The following is a 14,388-nucleotide window of genomic DNA, read 5'->3' as shown; positions in this document are numbered from 1 at the left end:
ATATCTTCGATTGATGTGGGTTCCGAGACTCTCCGTGAAGGAGGCAGAAACAAGCAATAGCTATTCTTAATAACTCCAAGTATATACACTCTTATTTTTTAACAAAAGTGCCTTGCTTCTGTTTAGCTTAATCCACTTTAAAATAGGGATAGGGCACTCTTGTTCCAAAATAACAGTGTCTACACATGGAGATATTCAGAAACAACTCTGTGTTCCTAAGCCCTTATTAGGCTCATAAGAACGGAGGTATCCATTGGCCCAACTCCAAATAGAGCGCTTGAGCTTGTCTATATACAGAAGCTGCACAGGTTTAACTTGAATCAGTTTAGTTACATCATTAGAACTTCTGTCTGTGAGGACTCATATTGGTTTAAAATGACATACGTCAGTTTACCTTGTGCCTGTACGTTTACTGATACAAGATAAACTGATAAGAGTTTAGACACAAAGCTGCACCAGTTTAACTAAAACAGTATTAAAGCGTACAACGTATCACACGTACAACTTTCTGCGTGGACAAGGCTTTAGCGTTAAAGCTGGATTTGAACTCACAAATTCCCCAATTCCGTTTTTAGTGTTTTCACTGAAAGATCAATGAATGAGAATATTCATAATAAACCTAGTATTCAAACTAAGCAAGGGTATACTATTAAAACAAGTATCAGAGGGGTAGCCGTGTTAGTCTGAATCTGTAAAAAGCAACAGAGGGTCCTGTGGCACCTTTAAGACTAACAGAAGTATTGGGAGCATAAGCTTTCGTGGGTAAGAACCTCACTTCTTCAGATGCAAGAAGTGAGGTTCTTACCCACGAAAGCTTATGCTCCCAATACTTCTGTTAGTCTTAAAGGTGCCACAGGGCCCTCTGTTGCTATTAAACAAGGTAGATTAAGCTACTAATTTGGCCTCAAAGCACCCAGAAGAGTCAATGAAAGCTGCCACTGAAGACAGATACTTAAGAACTGTTTTTGCTTAAACCAGAACCAAGCCAAACAAACAGAGGATTAAGATAGAATTAATGTTTGATTAGAGGAAAATCAGGCTGCTAAGTAAGTGCAATGAACCCAATGTATATAAGCATCAGAGTAACAGGGGGAAAAAAAATCTTGAAGTGTCTAAGTTTTACTAACATTTGTTAAATGTTTTGAGACTGCTAAGTGTAGTTATTAGTTTTAAAACACAGGTTCCTTACTAGGTGACCAAATGATGGTTGTATTTTTTTTTAATTGGTAAAAACTATTAGTTTGCACTTTTTTGTTGAATGGGGCCTAGCATGTCTGAGTATGTTTAGCATTAACTACTGCTGTAGAGTGTCATTTTATTTTTAAAGATGGTATGTACTTATCCAAGGTCACCTGGAACTTGTATACAAGTCCTTATAACTGTTCAGTCAGGAGCTATGACAACTAAGTATAGTACTATCAAAACAGAGGAAATGGAGTGAGTTTTCCCTCCACTCACCTAGGGCTGAAAATTCATTTGGAGTTTAAAAAAAAAAAAAAAAAAAAAAAAAAAGGATGCACTAAGAAAGTCAGTCCAGTCATGTTCCCAATAACTAAAACCCTAACACACACATTCAGTGCAACCCCACTAAACAAACTGATCCAGACGTGATGGGACAGTAGTTTCTAAACAAACTACAGAACACATGCTATCAGTTTGTTTAACCTTAAGTTATTCAGTAGTGCCTACTGAGAAAAGAAAGATTCCTGACAATTAGCTCTTACAACTAGGACTAATAACAAGGTAACTGACAAGGTAAAAATGGCCCCAAAAAATCTTGACTACTCCCCTTCAAAATATTGAACAGTTTTCCGCAGGGCATTCTGTCTAAATGAGGTTCCTGATCACATTTATCCAATAGGAATCGATGCAGGTCATAGCTTTTCGCCCTCAAGATATAATCACTGAGCTGTTTAGTATTATTATAAAGTGAATGGTGCACATTCATCCGAGGTATAACTCCCCTGAAGTCAACAGGATTTAAACCAAGAATGAATTTATCAGTATGAGAACAAAACTTTTCAACTTTATTAAAAGGCAAAGCAAGCATATTCTATTCTGTGTATAAAACTGGCACTTGCATTCCTCCCCACTGTCAGCATATTTCAACCTCTTTGTGCAAGACATTTCTGATAGTTTGTCTTTGGATATGTCTTCACTACAAAAGTTAACACAGGCTCTCACATGGGTTTTAGTCCAAGCCCGCCTACTACCCACATGCAAAAACTTTTGACCCAGGTTTGGAGGGTCTTTGGGCCTGCACTACCTTATTTGGCTGAGAGTACAGGTCAGAACCCTGGTTCTGCTTTAATTCAGACTGCAACCTGTTCATTTGGTAGTATGGATCTAGCTGTAACCCAAGTTATTTAACTCAAGTGCTGACAGTCCTTCAATACTATCCCACAATTCCCTCAGGGGTGTATTTTCCTATCCTTCTACCCACTCCCTCCTTCTGCACCAGCACTCAGCGCTTATATACACCAGTTTGGCACTTAAACCCATTCCACACAGCCCACCACATCTACAAGCACTTGAATAGAGTGATGTCATCCTCATCCCAGCATGCTGCTACCTGGCCAGAGGTTCACATCATAGAGCACTGCAGCTTAGTGCAGTGCTAAGAACTATGGGATATGCCCCCATAAATCCTACCACTTAACCCAGGTTACTGAAGCATCAGAGTAGATGCAGCTCACCAGTATGACTTGAGTGTGGTTTCTCAGGGTGGATGCTCACACCCAACCTTGGCCAATCTGGGTTCCCAGATCTATGTTAACTGCAGTGAGGACATACCTTCTGTGTATAATGAGTTTCTTACATTCACCTCCCTAACCAATTTTTAAATCGAAACAATCATGACATCAAGCAGTGAAGAGCAGTAATTCAAGCAGTAAGAATACTTTTCATACCAACCCTACATTTCCCTGACTTGAGCCAATTAAACCTGCTGAATTTCACTATTAGAATTCCCTTTTTCAAACAGGCTAAGTGGGCATGAAGGGACATTTAACAGCATTCACTGAAGACTGTGACTATGATTGAGGCTAAGTCTATACTACAGACATATATATTGGTATAACTACGTTGCTTATGGGTGTGAAAAAAAACACACCACTGAGCAACACAATTATACTGACCTAAGCCCCAGTGTACACAACGCTATGTCAATGGAAGAGTTTCTCCCGCCAACAAAGCTACCTCTCACAGAGATGGATTAATTATGCCGCTTCTCCGCCGGCGCAGTAGCATCTTCATGTGCAGTGCGACAACAGAGCAGCTGCACACGAAGACAAGCACTGACTCACACAATAGTTAATGCCCAGAAGGGTTGGGCCTAGACCAACAGCTTCCTTTTTGCTCTAACAATGTTTCCAATTCCTGCTGGGAGGTGCCAGGCAGAAAAGCAGGACACATTCCCCAGAGGTTGAAATTTGTTTACAAGAAAGAGTTTAAGTCATGCAAAAGGGGGAATGGAGGTCATAGCCTAGGCAAGTGTGCTAGATACCTTCTAACAAGGCAAAATCTACCAACCACAGGTCAACATGAAGGTGAGTAGGGTACCCACAAGTATGCTCCTTGGGAAAGGCTCGAGGGAGCAGGCTGGCACCTACCCCCAAGGAGTGAGAAGCAAAAGGACTCTGGGCTTCTCACCACGATACTGATCGCAGGTGAACTTTTAAATTGACCTCTGGCTAGGAGGTACCTGACGTCATGGAAGCTGTTCTTGCCATCATCTGACCGCTAAGGGTCAGGGCCTCTCCCACCTCCAGGGGCAAAGACTCCCGGGGAGGGGAGAGATACGGGCTCTCCACTACTAGGCCGCAGCATTATTGGGGGGAGAGGGGAGAACCCCGCCTCCCCATGAACCGGTCCCGTGCCTGCCTCTGAGGTACCCAAGCCACAGCGCCATGGGGGGAAAAGGACAGCGCTGTGCTCAGTGCCAAGGCCCGATGGGGCCGGGCAGAGCTGGCCGACCGCTCGGGCTCTAGCCCTGGCCTGGCCCCCGACTCGCTCTGTGCCTCAGTTTCCCCGCCTGCGCGAAAGGGGTGACGATGCCGGCTCCCTCCCCAGGGAGCAGGGGCCAGACCCCGCAGGGGAGAGGGGGCCACCCCCCGACCCCGCAGCCCATCTCCCTCCACGTGGGGCCGCGCGCTCCTGCCGTCTGCGGGGCTGGGGTCTCGGCCGCTCGCGCTTGCGGCTCCGCCCCCCGCCATCCAATCAGCGAGCGGCCCCGCCTCAGCACACACCCTGCCCCCGACAGCCCGACCTATCCACAGCGGCGATGGCAGCACGCCGCCTCCTTACTGGCCGCTGCTGCCGTCACTCCCCGTGACCCCCGGCTGAGGCGCCCGGGCGGCGGCGCCAAGGACACTCCGGGGGCAGGGGCAGGGGCACGAGGCGGCGCCCTGCTCCCCGCGGACCGGCTCCCTAAGCCCGGCCAGCGCCCTCCCCCAGCCCACGGGCTACCTGCTGGCGCGTCCGTCCCGCCCGCTCGCAGCTCTGCTCTGACAGCGGCCGCCGCTCTGCGCGCCAACTACCACCGCCCCGCCCCCTGCGTGCCGCGTCACCGCGCTTCCCCACCTATCCCGGGTCACGTGTCGGGGATTCGCCCTTGACCCGCTCGGTAGTGGTGCGCTGGGTTCCCCGCCCGTGCGTGCGGCCCCGTCTCGCCCCCACGTGACCAATAGCGGGGCGGGGCGGGACACGGAGGAGGAGGAGGAGGAGGGAGAGGCGGGTGCAGGACACTGGCAGGAGGGGTAGATGGGAGGGGGTGCAAGGCACTGGTGGACATGTAGTTGGTGGGGGATGGGGAATGGGCATTGGAGTAGTATGCAGTGGGGGAGGCGGACGGGGGGCAATGGAGGTGGTAGGTATTGGGAGACAGATGCAGGACTAGGGGGTGGGGTGGGTGCAGGACACTGAAGGGTGAGGTAGTTGTGGGGCTGGGTGTAGGACATGATAGGCAGTGGGGGAGATGGGGTGGGGCACTGGAGATGGTTGGTGACGGGGGGCAGATGCAGGATTAGGTGGGGGCGGTTGCAGAACATGGGGGCAGGGTAGGTGGTGATGGGGTGGATACAGAACACGGGGAGACATAGGTGAGAGGGGGTGCCAGGCACTGGAGGGCATGGGGTGGAGATATCAGTCAAGCCTGAATGATGATTCTAGGCACAGAGGATTGGGACAGTTTTGCCTGTGTCCATCCACCCACTTCAGGAAAGCTCTTTGGCTGGCCATGCCAGCTCCATGCACTGCTGCCTGTATGTCTGAACCAGGTTCTGCAGGGTGGCTATGGGGCACCCTCTCAGCCTAGCCAGGGAAATCCAAAGCACCTGCCAACCCTCAGGGATGACGCCAGTGCTGCCCTGAACAAATGCGGAGGTCACCTTGAAGTTTGCTCATGTCGATCGCAGGGCTTGACAACCTGTGATAAAAGCACCCGCAGTTGCCAGCACCTTGTCAGCATGAGCTGACGTGGGACCGGAGCTCCTGAGTTTTGTTCCTGAGTGGGGAGGGGGGTGGGGGGAGGGCATGTTGGCTAGTGTTTAGAGCACTGAACCAGGGCTCTATGTCTGGCTCTGCTACTGACTGGCTGTGTGGCTCAGACAAAGCCCTTCTCTCCGTGCAGCTGTAAAATGGAGAGGGTAATAATTACCCATGCCACCAGGCTGCCCAGGCTTCATTACTGTTTGGCATGTGCTTGACTGTAATTGTTTATCAGTATAGAACTAAGGGCTAATTAACAAGTTTATGAGCTGAGAAGGAGACTTCGGGCCAGGCCCTATTTAAAATTGTGCCAGGGACGCTGTCTGCAGACTAGTACAGAACCATCAGCTCTCTTCAGGGGAAGATTGAACGCACTTTAATTTAAGCTGCACTGACCCGTGAAGATAAACTGGGGTTAGAGCAGCTACTGTGCCTGCAAACTGTGCAGGCCAGAGACAAGGGAAGGGTCTGTCATTTATGCAATTCCTTGTGTACAGGGCATTACGGGAAAAAGGTCTCCTTGCTTCCAATACAATGAACCTTTTCTGCACAGGCTCTTCTGCCCCTACCTATACCACCCAGCGCTGTGGGGTGCTGGGCACTGGGGTAGCTACCCCAATGTGCTAGAGCAAGTCATGTATGCACTAATGCAGCATGTCTGTCTATCATCTATGCTAGGGCATTGCCCCAGTCAGCAATATCAGCAGCTAAAATCACAAGAAGGCCTCCAGGAGGTACAGGGCCCTTGCTGGCTCCAAACCAGCTGTTGGTCTTTCTCTTCAGAGAGCTTGTTGAGTAGATGGGCTAATCCGTCCCTCTGCCATTAAACCCTCCGATAAAGTGTCTTCTCTAGCCAGAAGAAATCAGGGGGCAGGGGTGCACACAGGGAGCCCAAATGAGTTCCCCCTCATATTAGTTGTCACTTCATGTATGTAACTAGGTGCGGAAATTACCACCTCCGAGGTAGAGTAAGTCCCAGGGGAGCGGAACTGATGGGCAGAGTACACCTTGCAGATGCAGTTTGCCATCTGGATGTCACCTGGTAGAGAGCAGGGCTCAGAGTTGATTGGGATGCGTGTAGACCCAGAAGCCATCGTGCGAACATAAAGCTGAGCAGTGTCCGAAGACAGATAATGCCACTGAAGAGTGTGACTCCCCAAGGAGCTTGGTATTGCCTCCTCCTATGCATGTTAACCAGATTGCTGCTGATCAACCGAAAGGGTGAGGAGAGGAGAAACAAGGAAGAGAACCTTGTCACCCAGCTGCCAAACCCACCCCTGAGACAAACCTTGCCCTCACGCGCACACCCTTTTTCGAACTCTTCGTTCAAGTCAGTTTCAATGACCCTGTGGCCCTGGAAAGGTACCAGGGAAGTGCACTCCAAAGTATCTGCCTGGGGCAGACAGAATTGTGCGAATGGGGGGAGGGGGGGGGGGATTGATACAAGGGGCCCAGTTTGCAGGATATCTTAAACGACTGCCTGAAACTCCATGTGTTCAATGTGCCGTTCCCAGGAGAGAGAGAACATTTACTAACACAGCTGGCTTTTTATTAACCAATTGATTCCAAATGTACCTGCTGTGACAGGTTGGGTCACAGAAACCCCGTTGGGAACTGCCACCTGATGTGCTGAGACTACCTCTGAGCCCGTTTTCCCTGGCAGCTTGAGACTTCAATGCCCTGCCTGGTTTGAGCCAGACATGCTAGCTTGCTACAAACACAGACCTAGGTCTGAACAACGTCCCCCAAAAGCTGCAGGCTTAACTGAAAACAGCTTAAGAAGTGTTCCTGTCTCCAACACTCAGGTTCCCAACTCCCAGGCTCCTTCCTCAAATATGGCATCCCCATATCATGCTGCCAACCAGGCTGGGGTGTCTGATGCCGGTTTGGGACATGGTGTGGGTGGTAGAGCCAGGTCAAAAGCATAGATGATGGAACTAGGGGTGCTGCTTCACCCCGACTCAAAGTGGTTTCCATCATATACAGGGTTTACAATTTGGTTCAATGGCTTTCGCACCCCCACTGTACACATTGTTCCAGCCCCCCTGGTCAGAGGATTGTCTTACACTGAACGAAAGGGTTAGAACAGGGGTCGGCTACCTACGGCACGCGTGCCAAAGGTGGCACACAAGCTGATTTTTGATGGCACGCGGGGCGGACTGAGCCACTCAGCCCACCGCTGCTCTGGGGTTCCCGCTGCTGGCCTCTTGCCATCTGGGGTCCCCCCCACTGCAGCCCCACTCAGCACCCGCTGCTGGCCTGGGGGAAGGAACTCCAGGCTGGCAGCAGGCTGAGACCCCAGCTGGCAGGAACCAGTGGCTGAAATCCCAGAAGGGGGCTGGCAGAGATGCTCAGCCCACCCCTGAAACCTCATAGCTGGGCGGGCTGACCTGCTCAGCCTGCTGCCGCTCTGGGGTTCCGGCTGCTGACCCCTCCGCAGCCCCACGCACCTTGCTTCCAGTTGGGAGTTCCAGCGAAGGCCCCCTGCCAGACAGGGTCCAGGCTTCCAGCCCTGCTCAGCCCTACCATCCACCAGCTCCGTTCACCTCAGCTGCCGATCTGGGGTTCCAGCCGCTGACCTGCCAGCCGGTTATCAACTGATAGCTCAGAAGCCTGTGTGCAGCTTAAAGTATCCAAATACGTGCCACCAGACATTGGAAAACTCGGCAAGGAAAAGCAAGGGCAAGGATCACACTAAACTAATAAGATCTGCATTTTAATTGAATTTTAAATAAAGCTTCTGAAACATTTTGAAAACCTTGTTTACTTTACATATAACAGTAGTTTGGTTATATAGTATAGACTTATAGAGAGACCTTCTAAAAAACGTTAAAATGTATTACCAGCACGCAAAGCCTTAAATTAGAGTGTATACATGAAGACTCGGCACACCACTGCTGAAAGGTTGCCGACCCCTGGGTTAGAACATGGATGTCTAGCCACACTAGACAAATAAACCCATGGACCCTAAGGAGGGATGTGGATTGGTCCTATTGGGGGGTGTGTGTGTGTGTGTAGATGGGCCTATGGAAGGCAGGGGAGCTGTGGATGGGCCCCAGGGGGGGTGTATATGAGCCCTACAGTGGCTAATGGGGCCTGTGGATGGGCCATACAGGGTATGTATGGAGGATGGTCTCACAGGAAGAAAGGGGCTATCGAAGAGCCCTATGGGTAATGGGTGTGTGGAAGAGTCCGAGACAGGTCTCATCACCGGAGACCGGCTTCTGCCCAGTTAATACCCTGCAGGAAAGGAGAACCAACAAGGAACAGGGAGGGGTGAGTGAATGTGAGGATGATAGATGTCACATAAGGCAAAAGGACCTGTGGAACCGACTGCCACAAGAACTCTGTGAGGCCAAGGGATCGGAGGTTGATGTGGAGTGTCATGGAGTATTGGGGAACTCAGGGCCCTGCACCCCCGGCTTCCTGCGATTCATCATGACTCTCAGCCAGCCAGTAAAGCAGAAGGTTTATTTGGATGACAGGAATACAGTCCAAGACAGGTCTTGCAGGCACAGACAACAGGGCCCCCCTCAGTTAGGTCCAGCTTGGGGTCCCAGGGCATCCCAGCCCACCCCCCCTTTGGGGGGTCAGAGCCATCTCTGCCTCCCAGCCATCTCTCCAGCCCGCTTCCAGCACTCTGTCTTCAGCGACCCCTCCCACCGCCTTTGTTCAGTTTCCTGGGCCAAGGTGTCACCTGGCCTCCAACCCCTTCCTGGGTTCTCATGTTACACGCTCAGGTATTCGCCTTCGGGCAGACTCCCATCCCCCAATGCAGACTATCCTAGCCACACTCCCCTGTCAGCATTCACAGACCACAGTAAGAACAGGCCTAGTTCGTCACATGGAGAATGGGAACTGTCACCCATTCTTTAGGGCACAAGCCAGTCTTGAATTCATGAGGGGCCTTTCCTAAGGGGCAGGTCACTCTGTCAAGGCAGGGGGCTCCTTGCACCATCCTCTGATGCAGCTGGGACTGAGCCCTGTCAGAGACGGGATAATGGGTGACACAGGCCCCTGGGCTGATCTATTCTGCCAGCCCCAGGGTTGCTACGAGGATTGAGAAGGACTAAGGAGATGAATGATGGCGGAAGAGGAGTGATGCCAGGGAGGAGAGAGGTAGCTCAGGGGAACACTGCCTGCCTGCCAGGAGCTTGTTAAATTCAGATTGAAAGCCTTAAAAGACAAGTGTGTTCCTCCTAGAAGGGAGACAGAGGAGGGTGTTGTGCTGCTCTAGGACATGGCAAGGCATGATATGAGATATGATACAATCCCGTCCCTGCATGGTTTATACTTCTTGAGCTTGCGGCATTCGAGCAACAGGGAAAGCACATTTAGTCAGAGCCCTTTGCTCAGCTGCAGGATTCCTGCCCATGGAGGGTGAGTTCGTGCGCAGATCTGAGCTGCTGAGCTTTCCTCTTGCCCTGTCCTGGTCCTGCTCCAGGCAGGGCTTGAGTGAGTGTTAGAAATACCCGGGAATATACCACGACTCTCCCCACAGCTTTCTCAGTGCCACCACATTCAAAATGGCTGTTGACAGAGCAGAGACCAGTATGGCTGCCAGGCAGTTGCTGTATCAGGCGGGCCAGCAGGCGTCACTGAGCCACGCCGAGCTGCTGGAGAAGGAGCTGTCACAACCAAGCCCCTGTGCTGTGGCAGGAGGGGTTGTGGATGGGGCAGACCTGCACCCCTGCAATGGTCTATAGGGGCTATTGTAGCAGGGACACAAGTGAGGACTGCCCTATCCTGCACTGGGGGCAGCCCCTGAATGTCCCTGGCCCCAGGGGCCTGCTTTCAGAAAAATTTCAGACGACGGAGATGTGGCAGCATACAGAGCATTACATGCAATTCTATTGTATCCTGCAAAGCCTGGGGAAGGGGCAGCGTGGGTTACATAATGGAAAAAGTGTGTATGTGCGTGTGGGGGAATCAAGATCTGGGAGGGGCCAACTGACCCACTTGCCCCATAGCAGATGATGCCCTTTTCTGCACTGGGGTGGAGCTGGCCCAGCGCCATCCATGCCACACATAGCTTGGGCTTAAAGTTCAGCATGTGCCGAATCAGGATCTCATTGCTTAAGTCCCTGCAGAAAGGGTTGATCCATAGAGCCCTAAAAATCTGCATATATCCGCGGGCCGTGTTTGTGGATCGCCGGTCATATGCAAATACAAATTTTGTATCTGCGTAGGGCTCACCGACTCATGGAGGCAGTGCCATTGCTGCTGCCCCACTAGGGGGAGCTAGAAGCTAATGTTTCCCAGCTCCGCCGCCATCCTCATCCCAGCCTCGCTGTGCCTGGTCGCAGCTCCTTCCATCTGCCCATAGGTGCTGGAGCTTGGGGTACTGGGGGTGCAGCTTCACTCCCTGGCTTGAAATGGTTTCCATCATATCCAGGGTTTACAGTTTGGTTCAATGTCTCTCATCACCTCCACTATGCCCATTGTTCCAGCACCCCTGCATCCACCCTGCAGATGAAGAAATTGAGGCACAGAAAGAGGCAATAGCTTCCCACCATGGCAGATTAGGGAGCAGAAGCCAGGCCCTGGCTCTAACCAGTAGACTCTGCTGTCTCCAGCTCCTAAGTGTTAGCTACAGCTTTAACCCAGACACCCCCTCCCCCACTCTCAGCTCTGGGCTGTGTGAGCTTCCAGTGGCAATAAAGCCATTCCCCCATTTCCCCCTAAAGGCTGCATGTCACTCTGGAGGCATGTATGTGAGTGTGCTGAAGGTGCGATGCAGCACTCAGCGCTAGGCCTGGGCTCCCCTCTGCTGAGAAGGGGCAGGGGATGGGGAGAGGGGTGTGTAGGGGGTTGGTGTCAGTGGCTCCATGGCCTGCTTTCCCTCTCCTCCACCAGAGAGGCTGGGCTGAGGGGTGGAGTCTCTCCAGGACACCATCACCCCTCCCACTGGAAACATGGCAGTGAAACCAGGGCAGCTAGTTAACCAGGAAGCAGCTGGCCTAGGGAGGTGGTGGATTCTCCATTGCTTGGAGAGTCTACATCAAGACTGGATGTCTCTATCTATAAGATCCCTTTTAGCTCAACGACCTGATATGGGCTGGATGCAGGAATTGCTGGCTAAGGTTCTCTGGGTTTTCTGTGTGTTGCATGATGTCAACTCAATGGTCACAATGGGCCCTTCTGGCCTTGAAGCCTACAGCTGGATGAGATCTGACAGCAATTTGGCATCTCACTTTATACCCGCCCTGTCAGTGCCATTTGAAGCTCTTTCTTCCTGCCAGAGAGCCCCTCCCGCCAGTATTGCAGCACCCCCCGCCCCTCTTGGTATTGCAGATACATGCCTGAATGGATCACATTATATAAGTTGCCATAGTTTCCTTTCCCCCAAGGCACCAGATCTCCCTGCTGAGCTCCCCTAAGACTGAGTTTTTCACTGCTCAGGAGTCAGGCAGTGCCAGGGCTGGTCTTAGGGCTGGGCAGTGAAAAACTGGTCAGGGGGCGCTGTGCAGCAGTGCACAGGTGCCATGCTTCTGGGTCCTGCGGTGGCTGTAACTCAGCCTTGTGTGCATGCAGCACACACAGGTGTGTGCAGAGCCAAGGGGAGCACAGAGGCAGGATGGTCCAGTGGTTAGGATACTACCTTGGGACTCAAGAACCCCGGGTTCAGTTAGCTGTTCGGCCACAGACAGCTTGCATGACTCTCAGGGCCTCACCTCTGCCCTGGCCCTCAGACCTGGCTACTTGGAGCCAGGCAGACCACGGCAGGCTGAGACCCACCATCTCTGCAGGATTCCCTTGAGGACGGTGGCAATCTGCTCTAGTGGATTAATATTAAACCTGCGGCTCAGGCCCCTGTCGCATTGCCAACAGAGTGGTAGCTGGGTAAAAGTTAGGTGCTCGAATGTGTCCCATAGCTTGAGTCGCATGTACCGTGTGACTGGATGCAGTGGAGGGGGGTCGGGGGTGCCTTGTTTGACTGTTTGGAAAAGAAGCCACTTCCCGGTGGGGCATGTACGGAGGGTCTATGATATAACTGCAATACAGCACTGGGGCCAGCTGGGTGCAGGACCTGGCGCTGCACTGGTAGGTGGGTGCTCATGGGTGCCTGGGTGCAAGAGTCTGAGTGGGGGTGGATGCCTGGCCTTGCTCTGGGGGCAGGAGGCCCCTGCTGATGGCAGGAGTTGAGGTTCTGGGGCTGGGTGGATGCTGAGACTCTGGGCCGCAGACAGGTGAGACAGTCTGGAGCCGGCATCTGGCCCCTCATCAGGCTGCCTCCTTAGCTGCCTTCTCCTCCAGCCACCACTGCCTCCCAGCTGCTCCTTCCTGTCCTGCTCCACCAGGGAGGGGAGGTGCCAGGCAGGCTCCCCGCTCCGCAGGCACAAAAGCATCCCCTAGCAGTGAAAAGGTGCAAGTGCAGGCAAATGCCTGGCGCCTCCCCTGACAGTTGCGTGAGAATCCAGCTGAGCAAGAGGAATGCAGACGGGGCTGCCGGCCGTGTGATTGTCCCCCGAACCCTGCACAAGGGGAAAGAGAAAAGGGGCCTGGGCCCTTTTCTGCTTCTTCATGAGCAGGGGATTAACCCATAGGCTAATAAAGCTATAGCCTTAGGCCCTCCTATTTTTAGGCCCTACTGTAGGCCTCCATTCCATACTGAAGTAACAGCTGAGCGACGGTAGCGTGGCCGTCAAAATGTTTTTGTCTCATTAAATATTGCTTTGTACAAATTAATCCATCAAGATTGTGAATTCCATTGATGGTGGTCGTGATTTTGTCTTTGTGGGCTAAGGAAGTGTTTGTGGGCCCAAGCAATGTTGAACTTCGTACACAGTAGGCCTACACTGGGCAATAGAAACCTCTCAAAGAAAAGAGGATGGTAGAAATTGAAGGAGGCCAAAGAAAGACGGCAAAGACAAGACGCAGTGCTGGAAGGAACTCCTCTCCTAACGTTTTTTCCTCCTACTAAATCTGGTGGTGAGGAAGTCCAGGCAAATACCTGCCCAAGGGAATATGCTGCACCTGCACCTGATGAAAAGGAGCAGCCTCCTGTGACTTCTCTAGCTGCAGTCTGACCCCACTCTTCTGAAGACTTACCCAGTGATAGTAATACAAAAATATCCTTCTCCAGTGATCCAGGCGAGTGGGACATGACTTCTCAAGATCTCATTGCATATTGGACTGAGAAGGGCCCACAGAAATGCCAGAATCTAGATTCTGACTTTTCATTGACAAAGCGAGAGTACACCAATCAGAATCGTTATCTGACCAAATCAATGTTTGAATATGTGAAGCCTAACAAACAGATTGGCACACGAGAATTGCTCATCTATTTCCCTTCTAAGAAGGAAGTGTACTGTTTTTATTGCCGCCTGCTTTCTGATACCAAAAAGTGGGGCATGTTCTGCGAAGGCTTCAGTGATTGGAAGAATACTGTATATATTACCAATCATGCAATGAGTGAGCAGCATACATTGTCAGTTAGCTGAAGCTGTGAATGCAGTTGTTCTGAGATACCCCAACATCCTTGAAGTGTTAGAGAGCATCAAGAATAATGAATCTAAAAAATCAGCAACAAGAAAAGATGCGAAGAACCTGAGTGATGCAATGCACACTTTAGAAACTGGTATTTTGTGTGAGGTCTGGAATGATATACTTCAGCCATTCATCAGGTGCAGTCTAAGCTTGCAAAGTGCTCAAATTGACCTTTCCACTGCTGTAAACCTAACGAGGAGTCTTGGAACTGTTCTTCAATAAATGCGGGATAGTTCTGATGAGTATGAAATTCAGGGGGCTGCAAGGACTGCTAACCATGAGTACAAGTCAGCCAAACGCCACAAAAGACAGAAGACATGCAATGATGCAACTGCCCACTCATTCAGTGATAAGGAGGCCTCCAGAGTTAATACCTTCATCACAATCATCGACCAACTGAAGAGTTCATTA

At 51.4% G+C, this 14,388-nt stretch overlaps 1 protein-coding gene across 4 annotated transcripts in view; it reads right to left on the bottom strand.

Annotated features, from left to right (window-relative positions):
• The window catches only part of OGDH (oxoglutarate dehydrogenase), a 108,100-nt gene extending 103,544 nt beyond the window's left edge, over positions 1-4,556 (bottom strand). For all 4 annotated transcript variants that reach the window (XM_054017760.1, XM_054017762.1, XM_054017759.1 and 1 more), the window contains exon 1: positions 4,468-4,556. The gene's annotated coding sequence lies outside the window, so the exon portion shown is untranslated. The remainder of the gene's footprint in view (positions 1-4,467) is intronic.
• Between the last annotated feature and the right edge of the window lie 9,832 nt (positions 4,557-14,388).

The sequence above is a fragment of the Malaclemys terrapin genome, chromosome 2 (genome assembly GCF_027887155.1).
Source record: "Malaclemys terrapin pileata isolate rMalTer1 chromosome 2, rMalTer1.hap1, whole genome shotgun sequence".
NCBI classification, from domain to species: Eukaryota; Metazoa; Chordata; order Testudines; family Emydidae; genus Malaclemys; species Malaclemys terrapin.
This window is presented reverse-complemented; position numbering and strand designations above follow the sequence as displayed.